Consider the following 25,062-nt stretch of genomic DNA (forward strand, 5'->3'; position numbering starts at 1 on the left):
TGGAGCCGCGCCTACGTATTTTCTAGACGAATGCTAGATTTTGAACAACCAGGTCCACGAGGACTGCTCTGAGAGGGTCTAATATAACTTAATTTGCTTGGACCTTTTTGAAACAGCTGGAGCTGTTCGGTAGCCCTCTCTCCAATGTCGGACAGACAATTTTTAATGGACTTAACTACAATTTGAAATCGCTCACGTAATTTTCTAAGGGTCATTCAACATTCGAATTTACTGTCCTGAAGATGGTCTAACAGATGCCTTCATCATATAGACCGAAACTTCGACAACTACACCTATTTCCTCTGTGAATTACTCCCTTAAGGATTTGTTTTCTGCTTGGTCCGTTACATCTTCCTGTTATACATATTGTTTGAATAGGTGTCCACATTAGTGACAATGAGGTATTTATAACAACAAATCATTTGTAAACCTCAGTCGCTGTGTGTTGTTTTATATTGACACGTATCAGTTTTTTGTACCCTCTGAAAAGATTGTTTTCATTATAAATTTGCATCATGAAACAGTTATACCTGTGTGAGAATATTTGTAGCAGATTTGTTCTAATTGAAATGAGTTCATTCAATTTTTAAATAATTCAATGTGAGCTAGATAGAGCTTGCGACCATTGTTTGCATATTGAAAGCCAAATTGTGTGAAAGTAAAGAAATCCCTTGCCGGCATATTTACCTGCTGATATGTATTTTGCTGACAGCATTTTAGTACCTGCTTTTAGTCCTTTCTGGAGGATGTATGACGTTACAACGCATACTTTTACCACGCATACCATTACAACGCGGTATTTACAATGCATATCGTTACAACGCATAGCGCTTAGAGGTGCTGGATAGTGGTAAGTATAATTTTATATTCCAACTCCAGTCCCCGTGGACACTAGGGAAGGTGTTGGATATAAAATTATACTTATTCCCTATCCTAGAGCGCCCCCCAGCGCAATGCGTTGTAATGGTATGCGTGGTAATGCCTGCGTTGTAGTGGTAGTGCGTGGTAAAAACTTTGTTGTAAACGTTGTATACCCTTTCTGGAATTTGTAGGTTTCATTACCTGATATATGATTTTTATTCTTTCAGTAAAACGGGGTTCATGTGGCCGACCTCAATAGAGAATTGAGGGACTCAAACATCTCACATGTCTCCAAGAAGGCAGGTATGAATCATTTCCCTTTACTGGATAATATATGTCCCAAAAAACTTGGAAAGTGACATGCTGCCTAAACTAGGTTTGTTTTCATGGGTAAAAGAAAAGCTATGGAGGGGGTGGGGGCGGTTGGAGGATTGAACATAGCACAGGAGCTTATGAAACAAAAAAGGCAAAGAAAAATAGCAAGAAAATGCCCAATATCCCTGTCATGAATCGGATTGAAACACTTGTTGATAAGTGCGAGAGTATACTAGTGGCAGACCTTCCCTTAAGCTTAGATATTATCAATACGCAGACTGACGAAATTGGTAAGCGCCCCCAGTCAATTCACGTACCTCAGATGTTCCGTAGATCACCCTGCCCGAACCTCCCCATTGTTAACATAGAGATACCCTTGGGACAGTCCAGTCCAGAAATTATTACCACCCTGCCCTCTCAGCCATCTTCTCAGTCACCGACGCAGCCCAGACCGAGCCACTTGGAGCCCACTGTCATAGTTTGCTCCAATCGTTTCTCTGTCTTGGCCGACGAACCACCCTGTCCCGATGATAACCACTCAGGCCTCTTTGGAAGTCTTGACTGAAATACATACGGAGGGTGGAGCAGTCCTTAGCGCTAGTGGCCTGATGCTAATATCAACCATAAATTACCTAACAGCAGAGGTCAGTGACTTGAAATCCTTAGTTCGGGATTGAACAGCTTCTGTTGAGAGATTAACCTTGCACCATATGTCATGTAAATCACTATCCACCCTTCAGTCCCTGAAATCCTTGCCAAAAAGCCCTAATCTAGTAGGTACATCAGATCTCTCAACAAACCGACCCGCACCTACTACCAATCAGCTGTACCCACTAAGACACCTTTGCAGGCCCACTGTGGGCGGCAAATTAGTGCCCCTTCTGAGACCTATTGCACTGATTCAATCACCCCTGTAGCCAAGCCCCTCCCACACACAGCTATAGCATCTGCCCTGATTCTTCTGGACGCTCCTCCTTTTCTGAGAAGCAGACAGTCGTCATGGTGAATGTTCCCAAGCATGTGGGCCATGAACAGGGGATTCACTCACAAATAAGGTTATTCACTGGATACGCCATGTTAGAGGGTGCCGATCAATAATAAGAGAAGACATCACTAAGGCCAGGAGGCACTCCCTTCATGACCAATTATTAGACACTATTGAGCTTACTTTGACTACTCTTCATTTGGCCGAGGGCCTGTTAGCTCTAGAGTATAAGACCTGCCCTCCTGGCACCTCGGGCATACAGTTTAGAGGTTTCCCACTAGTCACCAGCGCAAGTAAGAGGGGTGAGGCCCTTCAGCAAATACCATCCCGGGGGTCACAACTAAATGATATCGATTGGCAACAAATGCCCAAACTCCTATCGAGCACTTCCAAAACCCTGAATGTGTTTTTGCGCACGCTGCCCCCATCGCCTTACATAGCCCACATAATCAGGCGGCGATTTATCTAACAGACCTATCTCATATACCCCGAAATACATATGTCACTAGGAATTCAGTTGCAAGCCCTAATACGCCAATATTGGTAAGCAATGCACTCGGATCTCAACATATTGAGACCGACCTAGCAAGTGAACTGGGGCACACTCAAGACAATACTCCAAATTTCAAGATCCTTTCTGGGAATATAGCAGGTCTCTCTAAGAAACTATCACTGCCAGATTGGAACAACTTTGTTGAGGGATATGCCATTTGTATTTTCCAAGAGACATGGAGTATGGTGCCCCACTATAAAGTGGGCTTTGCATCCTATTTTGTTGCAGCAGTACCATCATCATCAGGAAAGGGGCGGCCTTCCGGTGGACTCCTAATATGTGTTAGCATCTCTCTGGATGGTACACTAAACCAGATCCAATCCAACTCTCCCGATCTTTCAAGATAAACCCTCAGGGAAAACAAAGGAGGGAGAACTGTAGAGATTTTAATATCTATGTCCGGGGAACAAAAGGAGCAGTACAATCGCCCATAGTCACACGTTTGGAAGCCAAAATTTCCAGCTGTCGCCCTGATTCCTATATCTTGGTAGTGGGTGACTTCAATTGCACCTTCAAGCCTCTCACTGCTGAGGATATGTTAGGCATCGAAGAGGATGACGCGAAGCGGGGAATTCCCCCACTGTGCATACCCCCGATTAAAAGGTGGACCCAACTAGCTGTCCAGCTGAATTCCCAAGCTTTAGAGTACGGGCTGAGAGCGACCAATGGTAGGTCACTCTCAGACCCAACAGGGGTTCATACTACTAACAGGGTGGGCTGTTCTTCCCGAATTGATTACATCCTGTTGGACTGCAAATTATGGAGATATTTAATAGACATGGTGATAACCCCTACAGTTAATAGTGAGCACAATCCATTATGTCTAACCTTAAAAACTCCATGGCCGCCCAATATTGGAATTATGGACAGTGGTGACCCTATGTCCACAAGGGAAGTAACCCCTTCGAACTGCGGAATATATCCTAAATGGCATAGAGTTGCTGTAGATGAAACGAAACTATATGGCATTAGACAGACCTTGGCAGAGGCCTTAAGTGAGATGCAAGAGGCTATCGCTGATTCAGATGGCACCCCGAAGATATCTATAATCTATGAGAAAACCATTAGCACCCTGGGAAACTTTTTTCACACAACTTCTGGTACTGGGCCCCATTTCTTACATAGGAAGTCTAATAATACGTGGTACACGAATACTTGCAGGCGCAAAAAATCTGCCCTGATTATCGCTGTCAAGAGTAAGTCTCCCCTCAGGATTCGGACAGCAAGAAGGGAGTATAATGTGGAAGTGTCCAAAGCTAAAAAAGAATGGGAGGAACATCACTGGCAAGCCCTAAAATCAGCGAGTATGGAAAAGGAAGCTAACCATTTCTGGAACTTGGTCAGGAGTAAGACACGGCCTGGCTCGGAGTCAATCACCAATAACATCTCAGGAAAATGTTCCTGAATCTCTATTCTGATGCGGAGGAAATTTCCTGTCTAGGCCCAACCATCGACCTTAGTATAGGCTTTGGGGTATCCAATAGCGAACCTTTCTCTGAATTGGAGGTGGAAAACGCCATTCGGCGAATAGTTCCAGCAAAGGCAGCGGGTCCCGACTGTCTCCCCGGGGACCTCCTTCGAGCAGATCCTGTAAAATGGGCAACATTTATTACATCCTTAATCAATGCCTTTGATAACGGCTCCCCCATTCCGGACTCCTGGTAGGGGGCCGAGGTTGTACTGATCTTTAAAAAGGGGGCAAGGGATGACCCTGCCAACTACTGCCCAATAAGCTTGATCGACTCAGTCCAAAAGGTTGTTGGCTGGGTGGTGCTGGAGAGGATCTTGACATGGGCAGATAAAAACAGGGTCCTCTCCAACTACCAAGCTGGATTTAGGGCAGGCACTGGGACAATTGAACAGGCGTTTAGGCTACTCCTTCTATAGTGGAAGGTGGTTCTTAATAGACAAAGGCAGTCTTTATCTCGCATATCGATTTAAAGACTGCCTTTGACCCTGTCCCTCGTGAGCGCCTGTGGAGGGTCCTGGCCGAGCAGGGGGTCCCTAGGAATATCCTACATTTATTAATTCGCCTCCATGATGGTAACTACGCCCAAATGAGATGGGGCTCTCAAGGGCATAAAACCGCTCGAATACCAGTGAACAGGGGCGTTCGTCAGGGCTGTGCATTAGCTCCCACCCTATTCTCTTTGTATGTGGATGGGGGGGTTGATCATCTACAACGAATACCATCTGATGCCCCAGCCCTGGCGGGTGAAAAAATTCCAACCCTCCTGTTCGCTGACGACACCCTCCTCATCTCAAAAACTCTGAAGGGCCTGCAGAACGTCCTGGATAGTTTCCAATCATTCTGTACCACTAGAGGGCTGATTATTAACACAATGAAAACAAAGTTCCTAATAATAAATCCATCTAGGCCATTCAGGAACCCACCCTCACTAAATAGTGTCCCATTAGAGAGGGTCACCACATTTGACTATTTAGGCATTCGCATTACGGACTCCATGTTATGGAGATCCCACACTCAGAAAATTCTCCTGAATCACAAAAGGGTAGTGGGGGCTAGATTAAAAGAACATCGCTCTTCATTGAGCAGACCAACCGCCCCCGCCCTTACTATATACAAGGCCAGAGCAGTGAGCTCGGCCCTTTATGATGCCGAACTGTGGGCTTCCACCAACATAGAACAAATTACCAGATCAGAAAACAAATTCCTAAAAGAGTTAATGATGCTCCCCCAGAGGACCCCAACTAAACCTCTACTGTATGACCTAGGCTGCCACTGAATTAGAGATAATTCAAGACTTCGCCCCCTCCTGTTGTGGGCCCGCCTGTGGCGGACACCGGAATTGTCAAAATACGCAGCAGGGTTGAGCGAAGTAATGGACAAGGATGGATGGCACAGGATCAATTGGCTTAAAGATGTCAAAAAAACTCTTGCATGAGCTTAATTTCAAAGAGGCTTAGATAAACAGAACTTCTCTATCCAAGGTAGAAATCAAGAAGGCGTATTGGTCGGGGGTTAGCAGGAACGGCCTCCTCAATCCCAAAACAGGTAGATTAACGGAGGAGTTCATGCAGCATAAGCACTCCACCCGCCTTGAACCCTACCTAGATACCATACAAAAACCATATGACAGAGCTCTGTTTTTGAGTTTAGGGTAGGCATACTTTCCATACGAGAGCTAACCGTGCAATGAAAGCCTCCTTATCAAACACCAGTTTCTTGCCCTAGCTGTGAGGCAACTCTTGAGGCAATTGCACACATTATGTTTGCTTGCCCAGCGTACACAGCACCAAGGGAGCGCTGGCTCAAGCCAATCTGCAAACAGCTGGGCACCCGTAGCCATCATGTCGCGTTGCGTATCTTATGATCCGACGCACGGGATCTCTATGCTTGTGGTCTGGCTACATTTCTAAGATGGGCATGGAGCATTCGATCAAGAAAGTTGAATGCCAATCTGTAAATATTTCTGTGATCGTGTGTTCCCCGTTTTTAACATTTTGTACTTTTTTCTACACTGAATGTGCTATTTTTATCTATTTATTATTCTCTCTTTTAATGAATTTTGCAACCTTAATAATTTTGGAGCATTGTGTATCTGTGAAAATTTATCTTATCCTATTTGTATAATGTTTTACTTGAGAATGTACAGCTTTTAAGATATGCTCTATCGAAATAAAGCTATTTTGACTGACTGACTGACTGATAATTATGTTATTGCCTGATCTGTATCTTCCCTTATGAATTCCAAATCATGCATTATCCCAGCATACCCTGAAAAAACTCCCAAGTCTTCAGTCGGATCAGCTCTCCTGCATTTCCCCGAAGCAACCAGTCTTCACAGCTGCCCCTCCGGCATCCTTGGGTCACTTTTTACTTTTCTGCCCAATGATTACCGGGGGGGGGGGGGGGGGTGATACCTGTGCAGTCAGTCTCTGGTATCCGCATCAATGTGTCAGCGATGCCTCAGTTCTGTGCATTCGAAAGGCAAGTAAAGGTGTCAAAACATGCTTCCTTCCACATTAGCCCGGTGTGGACCTTGTAATGTTGCTCACTATGGGCCATATGTATCAAGGTACCAATTTGCGATTCTGTAATATCGATTTTTAAGAAATCGCTATTTCAGAATCGCAAAATGGTATGTATCAAGAAAAACGCATTTTTTTAGTGATTTGAATTCGCAATTAAGGAATATTTTCCCATTCATTTCTATGGGCCAAGAGGCCCATAGTAAGGAATGGGAATTTTTTCTCAATTTGCGAATTCGCAATTTGCTAATGGCAAATTGAGAATAATTTCAAGGGTTGCAAGGCTGTCCAAAGGACACCCCCCTGTTGCACCCCTGAAATAAGCATAGGTGCACATGTGGTGCACATACATGCCCTAAGGCCATGTATGTGCGTCACATGGCACTTTGAAAAATGCTAAAATGTGCATTTTTTAACGAATTCGCAACTTACCACCAACTAGAAGTTGGTGGTAATTTGCGATTCCTTAAGGCCATTTAGCAATTTTTTTTGCCTTCTTACATTGCATTTAAGGAATTGTAAAATTTGCTATTCCTTAAAAGCAATCGCAAAATAAAGAATCGCACATTTTGCGATTCCTTATTTTGCATTGGATTTTCCTTCATACATTTCATTTTGCGAATTCCCATTCGCAAAGGCCGAAATTCTGCAAACAAAACTGCATATACATGACCAATCTGTCTTTGTTTACCTTTATTATTAAAAGAAACAATGTGGACTAGCCCACTATATGTATGCAATTCTCTTAGTCACTCTAATTAGTGGCCTTGAAACTGGACCCATTGGGTGTTGTTAAAAGACCCCTCACACACAAACCTGGTTGGTGGCATGCTTCATCAATGGGGTCCCAACCAGGCGGCCGAGTGCCACCCGGTTGTGCTTCGACGCCTGACTGCAGCGGAGCGGGTGTGGTGCAACAATGTGATGTGGGTGAAGGTGAAAAGATAAAAAATACCTCTGGGAATCCTTGCCTAACGTTTTATTATTGGCGGCCCAGGGTATTAGTTAAAACTGTGTGTGATGCAACTACTAGAGGAACAGTATTCCTGTGAGTTGACTTAAATGTGGCGGTCTACATGTTTCAGTCCCATCTAGGTGATTTACGGGACTTTCTTCAGGACCAAAAAGTGAACAGTGAGTAGTCATGGATCATTAACCCAGCTCCAGAACACATTTAAAAGTACTTACTAATTATATTTGCTGTTTGAAGTATGTACAGATAAAGGCTAAAATATACCAGCTTCAGATGATTTTGCTTATTTTTGTACCGGCAGGACACCAAAATACCGTTGGCGATGGCAGAAAAACAGTCAGGTGGATACCCAAGTTAAGAGACAGGTAAAGATGACATGAAAAAAAGACGAACAGCATTGACAGCCGATGGTCTTTGGCTTTTGTCTGGTGAAATGTGTTACCAAGCTTCGCTACCCTGCGCGGCGCCACAGCACGGGAAGTTACAGTCTACCCTTTTTGACCCTCACAACAGGTACAGCACAGGCAGCAGGAGCTGTACAAGAGTCCATCGCACTCACAGAGGAGAGACAGCAGGAGCTGCTGAGCATCACTGAATTCTCGCACTGACAATGGTCTCACATGGATGAATAACATGAAGGGCCCCCTAGAGCGCAAGCAGGATTTTGAAGGGAAAAGGGAGGAGGTAGATATTACTTGCAAGAAAACTATTTGTTATGCCCTCGTACAGTGTAAACATCCCTGGCAAGGCATGATCCGGCTCACTATCTCCAGTTTCCCGTGCTGTATCTGGTGGGTGCCAGCCAGCTCTGGAGACCATTTCCTGAGGACTATTTTGTTGAGTACTCTGAGCCCCATTGGGTGAGTTACTTCTCATTCTCTATCCTTCATCTTGAGGTTGTGTCTGGTTTTGGAGGCATCATCTTGGATATTGTGTCCAGATCTGGAGGCCGCATCTGGTGTATTGTGTTCAGATCTGGAGGCCGCTTCTGGTGTATTGTGTTCAGTTCTGGAGGTCACATCTGGAGCACAGGGTGTAATTCTGGAGGCTACATGCAGAGTATAGTGACCGTTTCTGATGGTCCCAACCAAATGATTGTACCCAGTTATTTATTGAATTATTTTTTTATTTATTTATTTATTTATTTATTTATTTATTTATTTATATAGCTATATAGCTAGAATCGACCCCCGAAGGGGTATCTCTGCGCTTAAACAGCACATGAAGGTGGTGTGGGACCCTGTGGATTATTGTGCCCTTTTCCCAAAAACTAATCAGAAGGATAGTGTCCAGTTCTAAGGGCCACTTGTGTTGAGTTGTATCCATTTCTGGAGGCCTTATCTGGCTAATTGTGTAAAAGGCCTGAGGTCCCATCATTGCTTCTGTTTCTCATTTTCCCGCCTTGAGTATTGATGCTCCTTTTAAAGGTTACGTCTCGCGTACAGCGTCCTATGTTAGAGGTCATTGATTGCGTATCGTGCACATCTCAGAGGTGTCGTCTAGATCTTTTTGTTCAGTTCTTGAAGGCCTCTATTGGAATCCTGGCTCTAGTTGTGGAAGCCGTCTCAATCAGATGTTTTCATGAACCCAATCCAAAGCCCACCACACATACCACTAAATGATATAGGGTTCAATAAAGAGGGATCTACTGTTTTTAAATGTATACAAAAGAAGTCTCTAAAAAATACAGATGAGAGCTCCTCTCACATGGCCAAATAGTCCAGGGGTTTATAACTAGTGAACTCAACACCAACAGCCTGATGTCTCAAGAGGCAATCTATGTTTGAGAGTGCTCCCTATTTCTGATAGACTATGGTGAGATACTAAAATAGCCGCACCATTTTTCCTGATCCGCTACGTTCATCTTCGGGATCAACATTTAAAGTCTGGCACACTTTTTGTCCCTAAAATTGAAACTTAAATTCACTTTAAAGTGACCCCATTCGAACAATAGACAGACTGTATTTCCCTTAAAAAATAGAAAATGGAGCGATCGTTAATATCAGAGGTTTTTTTTTTTTTTTGCATAGTTTATTTTAGACTTTATCGAGCTACTGAAATGGGTCAAGTTACTTTCTGGCCACTCTGTTGAATTTCTGGTTTATCATCAGAATCTATTGAGAAAAATGGGACCCCTGCAAAGAATACTAAATCCTAGGGCAGGGAAAATACATTCGAGAAAAGGAGACCTAGGCAATTGACTGGTCATATATGGGCCTATACTAAACACATTTATATGAATGTATCTGACACTTATATCAGCACCCTTCGATCGGAACTACGGGCCACTTTATAATGACTTCTTAAGTCACCCACTTAAGCAGAACAACAAAAGATAAACTTGTGTTTTTATGAGACTAGACCTCATAATCTCACTGAAATAATTTTACATGATTATATCCATTTTAATGGGTATTCACTATGAACCTTTCTTCCCAGACAGAGTTACGCCATCTTATCAGGGCCTGTGGCTGATACTGATTATATCTGTGTGTTTAACAATACATTTTGCAATTTCAAGACAGCTGAGAAGAAGTGCAAGATAATATAAAACAGTTCTGTTTTATACTAATAACATAATTGGCCCCTGTATTTTGCACTGGCTATCTAATCACAAGTTCATTTTCCAGACCTAAAAGCATTGTTAAAGTAAACTCCTTATAGGCCCCAACCATCTGAATAGTTAATAAGATAATTCCCGAGCAACTGTGTGTTTTTAATCTTTCATAAAGATCGAGTAGATCCTGAATATGAATATTAATTAAGAGACACATGATTTGATACCTACTCTGGCCTTAATGTCTGACTTTTAGTATATTAATTTTGAATGGTACCTGAAAAATATATTAATTGGGACCACTACTCGAGACAGAACATGACTGACGTGCTATGACATATGGTTGTGTTTAGAAATTATTAATGTGTATTGCTGATAGGTTTATCAAAGACAATAGAACTATTTTAACAAACATTAAAAGTGTCTTTATGTTCCTGACAGCCCAGAATAAGGGAGTAACATAATGGAACTTGTTAGCTGTGCTGTGTGTGAAATATAATTGATTTAAAAGAGAAACTTTGACTGTCTATAAAACATAATATCAGGAAAAGACATAGGATTTAAATTAATTTTAAAAGAACAAAATTAAAATATAGATTAAACTATAAATCTTGCTGAAACTGTCATTTGGTGGTCCGTCACCCTTTCTTCTTGGAGCATTCTTGCACCAGCCACTATTGCAAACACGTAGTGTCCACGTGCTGGTGGCCCCATTCAGAGTTGAGCAAAATGTCCCTCAAATTCTGCTGCTTCACTCATACACATACCTTCAGACAGTCGAGCATCCGTCAGTTCTGCCATTGTGACAACCTTTCTGCAGCCTCAATGTACATGGCAATAGCATCAGAGTGACCACCCTTCTTTGGGTCAGCTGGCCACCCCTTCAAAATGATAAATGCTAGTGTTGGTTCTGTCCAGATCCCCGTCACAACCCTGGACATCCCATAAAGAAAAGGTCTGCAAATATCCCGTAAGTAGTTAGAAAAAACTACTGGTGCATAGTGGGTCATTAGTTATATTTGCAGAAGAGAAACCCCCACTTTGGCGGTCCATCTTTAGAAAAGAAACAGACGCGAGCAGACTTTGGTGTGCAGCAGACCCATTATCACAACACCCTCACCTAGCGCCTCGTGGCATGGAAGCCAGGGTTGAATGGTGAGAGGAGGATAGGCCACAAACTTGGCCGCAAAATGTGAATTTATCAACACAGCCATATAGTGGTGGCCCGAAAACTTTAAAGGAGTCTCGTAAAAAGATTAAGAGTTGCGTGGTGTGTGGGGGTGGTCGCTTTAATGTCCCCGCCCTGCTGTCACTTTAGCCCATATCACACAAGTCGTTTTGAAGTACCCTGATGAGTAATTGTGAGTATGAATTGTATTGAAGTGCTACTACCTCCTAAAGGGTAGCTTGAGCAGAACCAATCAAATCTTTGGGTGGAAGAGTGACATGTGACCGTCTCATGGCCAGTTCTACAAGTGTTTAGGGTCGCTAGCCTGTCGAGACATGTTTAGATTTCTCTGCAGAGCCGCACACCTCTGGCCATTTCCAATCATTCTTTTAGAATCAGCTGTTCGGGCCTTTAACCCCCCCCCCCCCCCCCCATGAGATATGGCGAAGAATCGGCGCTCTACAGCTGTGCAGTATTTTAACTGAGACGTTTAAGACCTCGTGAAAGAAAATGTTCAGATATATTTCACAATGAAATGGTGTAGGAATGAAATCCGCACCGATCTTCATTCGGCAGGCTGCCAGAACTGCTCAGCTGAAGAAAGCACCTCTGAAAATCCAGAAACTACCAAAAAAGACATTCAGAAGGAGAGATTTCCTTTTTACCATCAACAAGGCCGGTTTGGTGTAGGGGCTGGGGGATTTGTAATTTTTCCTTCCTAAAACAATATCCCTACCGCTCCTTATTGGCTTGCCAGGGTCCCCTGTGGCAGCATTCATTGATTAAATAACAATAGTCCTATTGACCATGCCTATAAAATACAGCGCGCACTGAAATGTCCCCTGGCTCGCTTAAGTGATCTATGATTTTACCCCTCAACAGGCTTCACTTTAGCGCGCGTGGCGCATGGAGCCTGCGCCCCCACCCGTGGCCTGCGGATAGGGCGCACAGAGCCGTGCGCCCCGCCCGAGGCCTGCGGATACTGCGCACGGAGCCGGCGCCCCGCCCGTGGCCTGCGGATAGGGAGCACGGAGCCGGCGCCCCCGCCCGTGGCCTGCGGATAGGGCGCACAGAGCCGTGCGCCCCGCCCGAGGCCTGCGGATACTGCGCACGGAGCCGGCGCCCCGCCCGTGGCCTGCGGATCGGGCGCACGGCTCTCCAGCGGGCCCTCGGCTCACTGCGCTATTTAATCAGCTTGCTGCTCCATAAATGACTTTTTTGAATGATTTATACCGGCTTAATAAAAGAAATCTCAATTTACCATCCGGCAGAATTCTCAGTAGGCTAAACTGGGCGGCCGGCGCCCCCCTTCCGACAGCCGTCCTGTGCGTAATGATGCATCCGTGGCGCATCCAAGGGGTGCACTGGCCCCGCGGTGCCAGGCGGGCACGCACGCACCCGCTGCACCTCGAGGAATCCGAGGCACGCCTCGTCCCGGAAAGGCTGCGCGCGGTGTGGGTTGCTGCTAATTTAAGACCACTACTATCAATCCGTAGACATGGGTTAAAAATACCGCGCGCCCCACCTGCAGCTTTTCTTTCAATGGCAGAGCGCATCGCGCGCGTTATCTTGTCACGTCCGCGGCTGGGGGAGGGGTGACGATCGATAATCGCCATTCCTTTTCGCTTTGGTCATTTGTTCTCATTTTCGATGGCCATAAAATCGCCTGGGAAATGATGACGTTGGAATAGGTTTCGGGCAGTTGTAATAGATGAGAAGGAGGGAAACGGGCTATCACGTGCCGGCCCAGGGCACGGAGCCTGCTCCGGGGACCATTTGGAGGTCACGTTTGCAGAACGCGTTCTAGTGATTGAAGGGGAGGGCTTTTCCGAGGGAGGTAAACGCTTCATAATGGCGGCTGCAGTGAAATTAGCATCACTCAGGGACTTGTTATAGGTATTTTAATGGGCTCGACCTCAAAGCTCCTGGGTGACCACTGTGGGGACGGTAAAAATCCGTATTTGTAAAGCGCGAACTACTTACCTTTACAGGGTCTCAAGGCGCTGGGAGGCCGTTGTGGAAATTAAGTGAGCTATTGCCCAGAGTCACATGGTGCTGAGCTGAGCTGCCGCCGGAGCCGGGGATCGAACCGTGAACCCTGTACAGATGTAAACACTGAAAATGGCACCCGAGTCCCCATTCGGGTAGTATAAACATCCATATTTGGGGGGCAGGGGCCCCCTCACGTTCCTGGTTCCCGGTGGCACTGCACCTGCTGCACCATGGATAGGTACGGCATGGGTGCCCACAGTGGGGACGGACGGAACAGATATAAACACTGAAAATGGCGCCCGAGTCCCCATTCGGGTTGTAAAAACATCCTTATTTGGGGTGCAGGGGCCCCCTCACAATCCTGTCTCCCGGTGGCACTGCACCTGCTGCACCATGGAAAGGTACGCCCCTGGGCAACCAGACAGTCAGTTTCAAGGAGTTTCCTTGACCTGGACAGAGGTTTCAGTCAAAAGGGGGCTGCTGACTCATGAAGATATATACAAATCCCCTGCGTACGTTCAAAAGTAAATACATAAATTTACATAAAATATCACAATGATGCTTGTCTTTATATTTTCAGATGTCTTTAATTCAAGATCTTTAAGCCTTCTTAGCCAACACGTGTTTCGTCGCTGTTACAGGGGATTACCCAGCGACTTCTTCAGGGCTGTGGTCAGTTTCAAGTAGTTTCTTAGTTCCGGTGATAATTCCAACCCGGAAGGGGTTCCTATAAGTTCTGACAAGTTCTGCTAGTCTTATGTCCAGAAAGCTAAATATGCTTCCAACTGTAAGTGAATTTATTTTAGGCGAGCTGCCCCATCCGGCAGTATTAGGTAGAACACTTCGGATCTCCAGGCCATGGCGTGTTCTCCGTGCATGTACATATCCGCAGGTTCCTCGGACTTGCCACCTACTCCGGATGTTTTATCCCCAAATTGGCCTCCCTGTCCGACTCCCGCGGGCACTTACACTTGCCAGGGTGTGTTGGATCTAGAACCACGTGGCTAACAAAGCTTTCAGAGTGATCCAGGATGCCCTCATGAACATGACCACCACGGCATACATCCACCCGAAGAAGAAGACCAAACTAAGTGTCGATGCTAACCCCGTTGGCCTAGGGGCTGTGCTCATGCAGGAAGGCACTGATCGAGAGTGGACACCCATAGTCTATGTCAGCAGAGCCTTGCCAGAAACGGAAATGAGATATGACCAGATTGAGATGGAAGCTCTGGTCATCAAGTGGGCATGCCAGCATTTCCACCGCTACCTCTGTGGATAAGAGTTTAGAGTAGTGACCACTGTGCAGAGGACATGAACGCAGAGGATCCAGCCGGCAGGAAAGAAGGTTTCTAGAGTAAGATGAAAGGAGCGTTGGCCCAGGGGTCCAGAAACAACTCCCGAAGCCAGACGTTTGTCTCCGACAGAATCCTGCACCCAGCCAAAGACTGAGAGACTTTGTATGCCACGCATAATCCGAGTGAGATTTTGTTTTATTTTGAACTGAATAAATACTAGGAGGGATGTAGAGAGCCACCGGCCTCTACACCACAAAGGTCCCACTTGTGTCACTCCCTGGGCCGGGCGCAGCCCGAGGAGATAAATAAAGAGGAGTAAGACTGCACGGGTCTTCAGAGATACCTAAGCTCTGTGTACAGGTGTATTTCTGTGACGCTGTTGTGAGTGGGCCTAAGCGGGGCTGAGAGGGCTTTCTACCCCGCTACACCTTCGATAGGTGGCCTTTCCGGCGATATTCACACCCCTAAAGGAACCAGGGCCAGTGCGGGACCAATAGGGGTGGGTCTCTCAAGCTGACGAGTCCTGTACCAGCTGTACTCAGGGCAGAAGTTTCACCAGGGACGCAGGATGTGCGGGGTTGCCAAGGTCCGGCTCAGATTGCACTCGGGCCGGATTGGCCTTTTATTCCACCGGGCACTTCCCCGGTGGGCTGCAGCCCCTGGAGGCCAGCTTTGAAAGTCCAGGGCCACTTGTGCCTCTGTCACTTTCCCCAACTCCCCAAGGATAATTGCAGCAGGTACAGGGGGCATCAAGAGAGAGAGAGAGAAAGAAAGAGAGGGGTGGGAGGAGAGAGAGTGTGACCATACAACTTGAAAGAGGAGGAGAGAATGAATGGATGGCTGGACAGATGGATGGATAGATGACGATGGTGGATGGTGGGATGGATGGAAGGATGGATGGATTGGTGGATGGATGGATGAATGGGTGGGTGGGTGGGTGAGTGGGTGGATGGATGGGTGGGTGAGTGGGTGGATGGATGGGTGAGTTTGGTGGATGGATGGATGATGGAGGAATGGGTGGATGGATGGATGGATGGATGAGTGGATGGATGGGTGGGTGGGTGGATGGATGGATGGATGATGGATGATGGATGAATGGGTGGATGGATGGATGGATGGATGGGTGGATGGATGGATGGATGGAAAGCGAGGGATAGAGAAAGCCTGTGGAGACATAGGTAGAAGGGTTGGTTTGATCATTTCTGCCAGGGCAGCTTTTGGTTCCCCAGCCCGGCCCTGGCTGCACTAAGCGCATGGAACCGTAGATCAATAAAATGCATGAAATGAAAATGAGAGGACACCCACCGGTCGGGGGACCGAAGTGTCTGCCGCTCGATCTGTGGTGGGTTCTTGTGTCCGCCCAAAGGTCAGCTCCTGTCATCAGAGTACATGCAAACACGGCCCCTGTCCTATGGTGGGTCTTAGCCGCGGATCTCGTTTAATGAAAAGGCGTTACAAAGCCTGGCTTTAATGTGCTCTTGCATGCAAGCATCACTTCCACACACCTGTGTCTCTTTGTGTGACCTCATGAAAGCCAACACAGTCATGGGCAAATGATGCTGGCATGCAAAGATACATTAAAGCCAGTCCTTCTGGCTTTGCCCAACCATTGATAGCACAGCATGCTCAGACAGGCTGGATTCTCCTCGCTTGTGACGTCGGCCGAGGTGCCACCCTCGAGTGCCACTGCTGACAAACACAGAGTTGAGGGACATCTTGGGAGACCGCTGGGTTTAGAACTGGGACACATTGGCCCCTGCAGTCCTGGGACACCCCGTACAGCTACCCACAATTCGGAGGTGGCAGAAACAGGTATTGCAGAATTTGTAAAGTGCTTACTACCCCAGTGTGAGGGCGCTGCAGCACTTACCCAATCAGATCTCAAGCTACATCGAAGGGCCGGCTCCAGTGTGGTGCGACAGGTGCAGTTGCACCTGGCGCAGACCTTGGGTTTGCGCCGTGTTTAGAAATAACACAGGTTTAAAAAACACCTGGTGCAGAGTTCCTTGTGCGTGGAGCAGTTTTTAGGCAACAATAAAAATGTCAAGCTAACTCTGGTGATTAATGTTCCCGCTGGAGGGAGAGATGAGTTTTCCCTAGTAGCAGTTTTGACTCATTATAAGGTAGCCCCAGAGGGTTAAGATGCCTGCTGCAAAGAACGTGTGCCACGCAAATCACCAAACTGTATTTTATGTAGGTTACTGCTTTTGTCACAAAGATCCCTTTGTCACTTGCAATTCATAAGTTCCAACTCTGACATATCACAGTGAGTTATAAACTGTCATCAAAGAGATGCGGGCAACCTGCATGGTATAGGTTGGAACGTTCTGTTTTTTCCGCAGTCTTTCATTATCCTAATGTTGCAAGGGTCCATTTGAGTACAAATACATTCTTATTAGTAAAGCCAACCTCTGTGGTACGTTTTAAATCCTGAATTTGTGCTTCTTCAGACCAAACACTCTTAAAATATGCTGCGTACTAGCGTTGGTGACATGTGACTCCTACACCTTGTAATCCTTATTGTCTTATATAATATTTTCTATAGACTGATCTACGCACATATGATTCATGGGCTCTGTATAATGTGTGTGATGTACAGTGCTCTGACACACTATCCTGGTATGAGTAGCGCTATAAAACAAATGAAACGCATGTCATAGAAGGGCCATGGAGAGATGAGGGGCACTGGTGGAGCGTGGTAGTGAGTACATTTGCGGAGAAGGAGAACTGGGTCACCAACAAAGATTGTTGCGCTGGCCGCCACCATTGCTAACGCAGGCCCTGTGTGTAGAGTGTGTGGTTGAAAGGTTTTTTTTATTTGTTTTGAGCATATGCTGTTATGTCCTGTGTTAAGACCACTGGGGTGCAGTGGTGTAGCATGCAGGCGCCACAGGGCAGTTCCCCCCGGCGTAAAATTCCCAGGGGCGCAAAATTGGGAGAGCAAAATTGGTGGTGCACATTGCGCCGCCCAATACTTGCCCCGGGCGCTGGCAGCCCACGCTATGCCACTGCTGGTGTGCTATCATCATTTTATGGGATGCAGCACCTTGCGGAGGCCGGGTATGCCCAAATTATAATCGTAATACGGGCTAAGATATAGAGGCAGCTAGACACCAACAGCCTCCCTGCAGGGCGTGGGATGCTCTTTGTGGCTGCACCAAATAATGGAAGTAAATTAAACAAAGCCCATTTCAAACTCCTTTGAACCTGTCCTGGGCCACGGGACAGTGGAGTGGTGGAACAGAGATAGGGAGCGGATAGCCTGGTGAAATGTATTTTACCTTGTCACAACTTTAGAAGGATGCAGAGACCCACTGCCAGGCGCTTTGGTGTCAAGTGCCGGAGCTCCTGCAGGATGCCCATGGCCGACATGCAGTCGTTGCACCCTGAACCCGCCTGGTGGATCTTCAAACCCTTCCCAACAAGGGACCTTTTGGAATCATTGTGAGTATATTGTGCAGACAGATCTGATCACCTTCTGATCAGATCATAAATGACAACATGTAATCATTCTTTTCGGAATCGTGAAAGCCAACGCGCTCTCCTTCGCATCCCCCACCCAAAGCCACGAGCGTCAGTGACGCATCTATTCTTTGTGAGTTCATGCTCATACATACACCTTTGTGACATTCAGCCCAGCTCTATCACTAATGCGAAAATGCTATCTTAAACCTGGGAATGAAAGGTATTTTCTTCGAACTGCCAATAGTTATCAGCAATGGCGGCCTTCCAAAAAGGCGGAGGAGCGAAGCCTCACTACTTTTTTTCACTCGCATTATTATCATTTGTTTTCCCTACTTCCGCGGCTTTGCGTGAGAGGGCGGGGGTGGAGTGGTGGCACCCTCCTAAGAGCGCAGTGATTGCTTGGCCCATACCCTCGGGCCGCCCAAAACAGTCATGCGCACTTTGCATGTTCTCCATGCAGGCTGCATTACAGTCCAGGCTCCCAGTCAGCATCCGAGCAATCACAATGCTGCTGGTAGCGCTGTGATTGGCTGACTGGATCCTGGGTGTACTTCCTGTTGAGGCCGAGCGTGGGAGGACTATGGAGGAGAAAAGCAGCAAGGAAGCAGCGAGAAGGTAGGTTTATTTTTTTATTTTTTTTTATACCTGCTTCCCCCCACGTACCCCCGTCGCCCCCGCCCCCTACCTCTGATCTGTGCCAGCTGCTGCTGGTTATCAGCCAGAAAAAGGAGGTCTTTAGACTGGCTGAGGTTTATTTTGAGTAATTAATACCTAAACATTGACATAAATTGTGCTCACAGTAATTAGTGTCCTCATTGAAGGAATGCCGCCTGTGGTCACTTACCAGGAGGCTTTGGTGAACCTCAGACAGTGGAGATGTGAATCAGACAAGGGCGGCTCTCAGACAGAAAGGTGTAAAGTATTAAGTGCTTTCAATTTAGGTTCTTGCTTCTATGTCTTTCCTGAACTGATTTACCCAGTTTCTGATTTTATGAGTCCAAATAGGGATTTGTGAGCCAGGAGCTGAAAGTCGCTTCTGGGTGTCAGGAATTTTTCACGAACCAGAAGCTGCCAAGTTTGACGCAAGAGCTAGCAAGTGCTGAAAGCAGAGTCTCAATATTCTGTTGCTAAGAGTTACACGCTTAAATAGATGCAAAATGGTGGATTTTCTTAGTACTGACGTCTAATGTGAGTTATTGTGAGATGAAATTATATAAACATGAAATCATGTGTAGGATTAGCGTACAAGACATATAGGCCCACATGCATCAAAGGAAAAAAACGGTCGCAAACAGGCAGATTCTCAGAATCTGCCCCTTTACGACCGGTATTTTTGCATTTGCGATGCCTCATCCCAAATGCAAAAATTACAATTTAAGTACTTTCAAAATTGCGATTACTTTAAATGCAATGCAATAAAGTAAAAAGAATTGCGATTTTGAAATTTACCATCAAATGAAAGGTGATGGTAATTTCCAATTTCTTTGGAAAAAAGCACCAATGTGCATTTTTCAAAGTCCCATGTTACACACACACATTCGCCCTTGGGGCATGTGTATGCGCATCATGGGTGCACATCACATTTTCAGGGGTGCAACAAGGTGTCCTTTTGACACCCTTCCACCCTCGAAATTGCATGCGCAATTTGCAAGTACCTATAGGGTACTCGCAAATTGCGCATGCAAGTTCCCAATCGTTCCTATGGGCCTTGAGGTTCGTAGGAATAAATGGAAAGCCATTCCTTAATTGCGAATCGCAATTAGGAATGTTTAGCAATCGCTATTTTTATAGCGATTCCTACAAGCATAGACTTTTGCAATTCCTTAATTGCTATTCCTTAATAATCGCAATTAAGGAATCGCAAAAGCCTACCTTGATGCATGTGCCAGATAGTCACCGCTCTTGTTGAAACTGTAACATTTGCCTTGAAGATGATCTTTTCCAAACACAAAGTGATTGAAGTTCTCACCAGGCCTCGGCCTGTTCTGTAGAATAAGGGTGGAAGAAATATCCAAGCGAAACACGTGAACTCACCTTATGTGAGACATTTCGTGGATGAAACAAATGTATCTATTTTTCATGGATTTTTTCTGCTAGGTGAATTTCTTGGAATTTCTCAGTATTTGCTGAATTTTGGGCTGTTTTTGCTCTGCCCTCCATACACCCATGTGAACCACCTAGAACCACTATGAATCAGTGGAATTTTCCAGAAGTGGAAAACAGTTTGTTGCATTTTTTCACCCGCCACCGCTTCGTCTTCAAACTTGCCTACAAGAATCACAATTTCTTTATGCTCCAACACTCACCACAGCAGGTCACCAGATTATTAATAACCCTGGGCGAAGTTCGCAGGGTTGCAATATGTGGAACTCTGTGAAGTGCAAAAAAAGACTAGGCCGCACTACGCGGAGCTCCGCAAGCATCGGAGTACGATAGAAAAATGCCGTCCGCTGTGATTTCACAGTGCCGGATGCTTGTCCCCACTGTGCAATAATCGGGAACGTCACCATGCACAGCGCAAGCGGTCCCTGCTTTCCTTTTCTGCTGCTCGAGTAGATTTTTACTCAAGCGGCAGCTTTCTCAACGCAACCGCACTGTTTCTCAACGTGAGCACTTGCGAGCATACGCAACCACTCGCATTGGGAAACCTGACCCCCCACTTTAAGAAATCTCGCCGGGAGGTTGATTTTCCTCGCTCGGGGTCGCCAACTTGACATTGATGAAGGAAAAAACGAGCGTTTAGCGAGGTAAAAAACTGCGCTCCGCTATGCGGAGCAGAGTTTTTCTGAACTCTGCGAGCTCCGTGTAACGTGGAGTGCGGAAAACTCCGCAAACTCCGCAAACGGAAAGGAGTTCACTGCCCAGGGTTATTTATTAACTCAACAGGACCACTGTCCTCAGAGACAAATCCGGATGTCCGTGGATCTCTTCTACCTTTATGTTGAAGGGCTTACCCGTCTCAGGATTGACTCCCGCCGTTCTGTTGTTCATGCCCTGTCCTGATGAGGACCTCACATTGCCAGAGGTTGAAACGCCATCGACAATGGACATGTAAAGACTCCATTCCCCAAATTGCAACAATAATTTAAAGGAGTCATATGTCTTTTTATGTGTGATGTGTGATGCACGATTTTTCGTTATCACTGCACTTTTCTTCACCAAGGAGTGAACACTGGATCTTGTTACAAAAAATGCATTATAATAGAAAAAAGTATGCAATGACTGAATACATTGTTATACAGTATTGATTTCCTGCCTTTCTCTTCGTTGTCTTGCATTGGGTACTTCAGGATTTGTCTTTAATGAATGAAGACATAATGTTCCCTCATTGTGTTTGATATCCCAGCGGGCCATTGTTTTTTCAACAGACGTAGTATTGGATAAGTTACTAGCCTCAGCCTGTCCTGAAAGGCCTCCCTAAGGGCCTCATTTATGAGGCCCTGCCGCCACTATTGCACTGCCGGAGCACCACTTTGTTGACGTTCTGGTGGCGCAATGTGACACTGGCATATTTATAAGGCTACATAAAGCCATGTTACGTGGCTTTTCATGGCCGTATAAATATGTGGCCCTTTCACGCAGAAAACTGCATGAAAGGGGCGTTCCATGGGTGTTGCGGGGGGCGTTCCCAGCAACATCCATGGCTTTTTGACCGTGCCCCAGAAATCATAAATCTGAGGCAGAGCCAAGAATGTTCGTCTCCCCAGGGGAAATGTAAGGGAGGCACAACGAGGAGATATATCTTTATTGCTCTTCCTTTTTCCTTTTTCTATGTGTGCCGCATTGTGCAGCACAGTAAAAATAGGGAAAAGCCTCTTTTGTGCAGGAAGGTTTCCCTTCCTGCACAAAAATAATCATCCCTGCAACACTGGCACACTTGGACAATAGTTCGAAGGTGCCAGCGTTGGCGCACGGCAGCCCTTTGTCGCCGGCACAGGAGAAAAGGACAGGAATGCGCCGTATCTGATAGATACCGCCCGTTCCTGCCCTTTTCTTTTGCCATAGGGCAGCACAGCAGGAACGCCTGCGGTGCTGTCCTACGGGATAACCTCATAAATGCGGCCACAAATATCTGCCGATTCTGTAAAAGGCCTCATAAAGTCACAACCAGTCCTCGAAGCTCTCACCAAACCTCATCCCGTCCTTTAGAATGTCTCACCAAGAACGAGCCTCCCCTCTAGAAGGTTTTCTTCAAGCCGGATCCCTTCCAAATACTGGCATTTACCATTCACTGTTGTGTATTGTCCATGCTGTTCTGAAAGGTTATGGAAATTGCGTTTATCAGATGACAGATTGCCATATCGATCTTCTCTTACATCGCTTACCCCTGATCTTTATTCATATGGTAAAATCCAATCAATGAAAACGGACATGGAGGAAACGTACGCTTTTTTAAATGTTTAAGTTTATAAACAGTGGGCATTTGTACACTTCTGGATCAGGGCCGGACTGGCAACCCAAAGCAGCCCTGGCCATTTAATCGGACCAGCCCCTGGGGAAGCGCTGCCTAGCCCCGGGAGACTGGAAATGCTTGCTTGCTGTTTTTGTTACTGGGGGCCAATTTGCAGCACCACTGCAAAACTGGCCGCCAGTAAGAAAACCGGTCCCCACTACTGCAAAACTGGCTCCTAACCTTCCAGCCTCCTGGGGAAATGCCCAATGCCCGGTGTGGCCAGTCCTGCCCTGATGATATGGCATGGTCCCAATTATGTCACTATGGACATAGACCTTGATGTTAGAGCCTGGGGATGATGGCAGCGCACTCACGAACGGAGAAGGTGAAAGAGAGAGGAAGAGTGCGAGGGAGCGAGAGAAAAACCAAGCCTCTCCCCCCCCCCCCCCCCCACCCCTGAAGAGTTTATCAAATAAAATGGCTCTGATGAGCTGCTCTATAGCAGTGACAATTGCTGCCCCTCTCGGTACACCCTGGAGGCTTTCTGTGGTTTTGCGAAACACGGCAGAACGGTTGTAGGGGTCACCTCATAAAGCTGCAGTAATTAAGAAGAAGTGAAAGATTGTGGGAATAAAGAATACAAGAGTGATGTCAGGTGCCTCATAAAGTCAAAGTTACAAGCGAGCTCCTGTGATAGCTTCGCTCGCCCGGGGCAGTCTCAGCCTCAGCTGAGGCGATAAATTGGGTGCTGTGGACGTAGCATCTTTAGACCATCGGCTAAAAGCTCTCTGCGAAGAGCACATTTCACATAATGTAAAGACAGTGAGAAATCCACAGATCGACTGTATTTATGGACCTTGGTTTGACGTGCTAGGAGTCAAGTGGGACTTATTTAGAGATTGGAGGACAGAGTGCTCATCATAAACGTGGCGGATGTCCCGTCTGCCAAACTCATGGTTCCCTCGATTTAGAGCTTTGGGAACCACCCTGTTTGGATCGGCGGAGACTAAACTGGCTCCACCCCCAGGAACATTAGACCAAATGCCCATCTGATATTGAGAGCTTTCCTTCCGATACACTTTTTTCTGTTCGGAAGCCTGGGGGTCCTGAACAAGAAATCAAATAAATGACCCTCCATATCCAGCGATTAAACCCCTAGTGTATCAGGGACATTTGTTGTCTTTCAGCGACACATTCCTGCTTTGAGAGTTTGTTTTTGAAGAACAAAAAACTTTGCTGAGTAGGCACATTAAACATGGCGCCTGTCCAGCAACCTTTCAATACCTTTGAACCTGCCCTAATGGTGCCAATGCTGAGGGCAGCGAGAGCTCCTCCTGGCTGGCAGCGGGCTCTTAGTATGGATCTTCGGTCTTCTGACAGCGCAGTAGAGTGCATCCCTCTTCAGCCCCGGCTGCTATACTTCCCATGAGAGCGTGTATCTGCATGAAACTGCAATTTCAGGCTTTGGGAGAAAGGCCATAGTCCTGATGTGAACTGTGACCGAGCTCCTACGTGGAGTAAACAGTGGCACTCACAGAGTTAACCAGGACTCTGTAAATAACTTTGTGGCTCAGCCCTGATAGATTGACTGAGTAGCAAGGCTTTTTTTCTATTAAAGAGTTTGCAGTATGTGTGCAAACGTTGCTAAAAGAAGACATTTGGAATTGAAAGAATGTAACAATCCAAACCAGTTAGTCCAAAATGTAATTAGTCACTGTAAGACCTGGCTTTTTTAGCGGGTTTACCCCCAGACTTTTAGCTTTTTGGCCTCCTGTTTTTGACCCTGTTTTTGTTGCTTTAAAACTCTGGGCACTTTACCACTGCTATTCAGTGCTAAAGTGCATATGCTCGCCAGGTGAATTATGTTTATGGATTGGTGTTTCCATGTTTGGCTTATTTGATTTATCTTTAAGTCCCTAGTATAGTGCACTATTTGTACCCAGGGCCTGTATATCAAATATTTCTGGGGCCTGCAGCACTGATTGTGCCACCCACACAAGCAGCCCTTCAAAGGGTTCTCAGACCTGCCATTGCAATGTCTGTGCGCAGCTGTGACTGCCACGTCAAATTGGCAAGTGCACCTACTTGTCAATCCCTAACCTTCCCTTTTATTACATGTAAGACACCCCTAAGGTAGGCCCAAGGTACCCCTAGGGGGAGGGTGCAGTGTATGTGAAAGGTAGGACATGGACTGGTATGGGTGACAAATCCTGATAGTGAAATGCAGTGGATTTTGTTTTTTCACTATGGAAAGCTATCTGTTCCATAGGATAGAATGGGAGGTACTTTGTAACATCTTGCAAGTATAACTTCCCATTGGGACGAGATAGAGAATTGGAGTTTAGTATGCCTGAACTCAGAATCTAAAGATGCATCTTGTAGTAAAGATTATTTTTATGTTGTGTTTGAAAGTACCACTTTTAGAAAGTGGGTATTTTCTTGCTTAGCCATCCTGTGTGTCTCTGCTGGGTTGTGGATTGACTGTCTGGCTTTGGAGTGACAGGGACTGGGG

The sequence above is a fragment of the Lissotriton vulgaris genome, chromosome 10, assembly GCF_964263255.1.
Source record: "Lissotriton vulgaris chromosome 10, aLisVul1.2, whole genome shotgun sequence".
In the NCBI taxonomy this organism is placed as follows: domain Eukaryota; kingdom Metazoa; phylum Chordata; class Amphibia; order Caudata; family Salamandridae; genus Lissotriton; species Lissotriton vulgaris.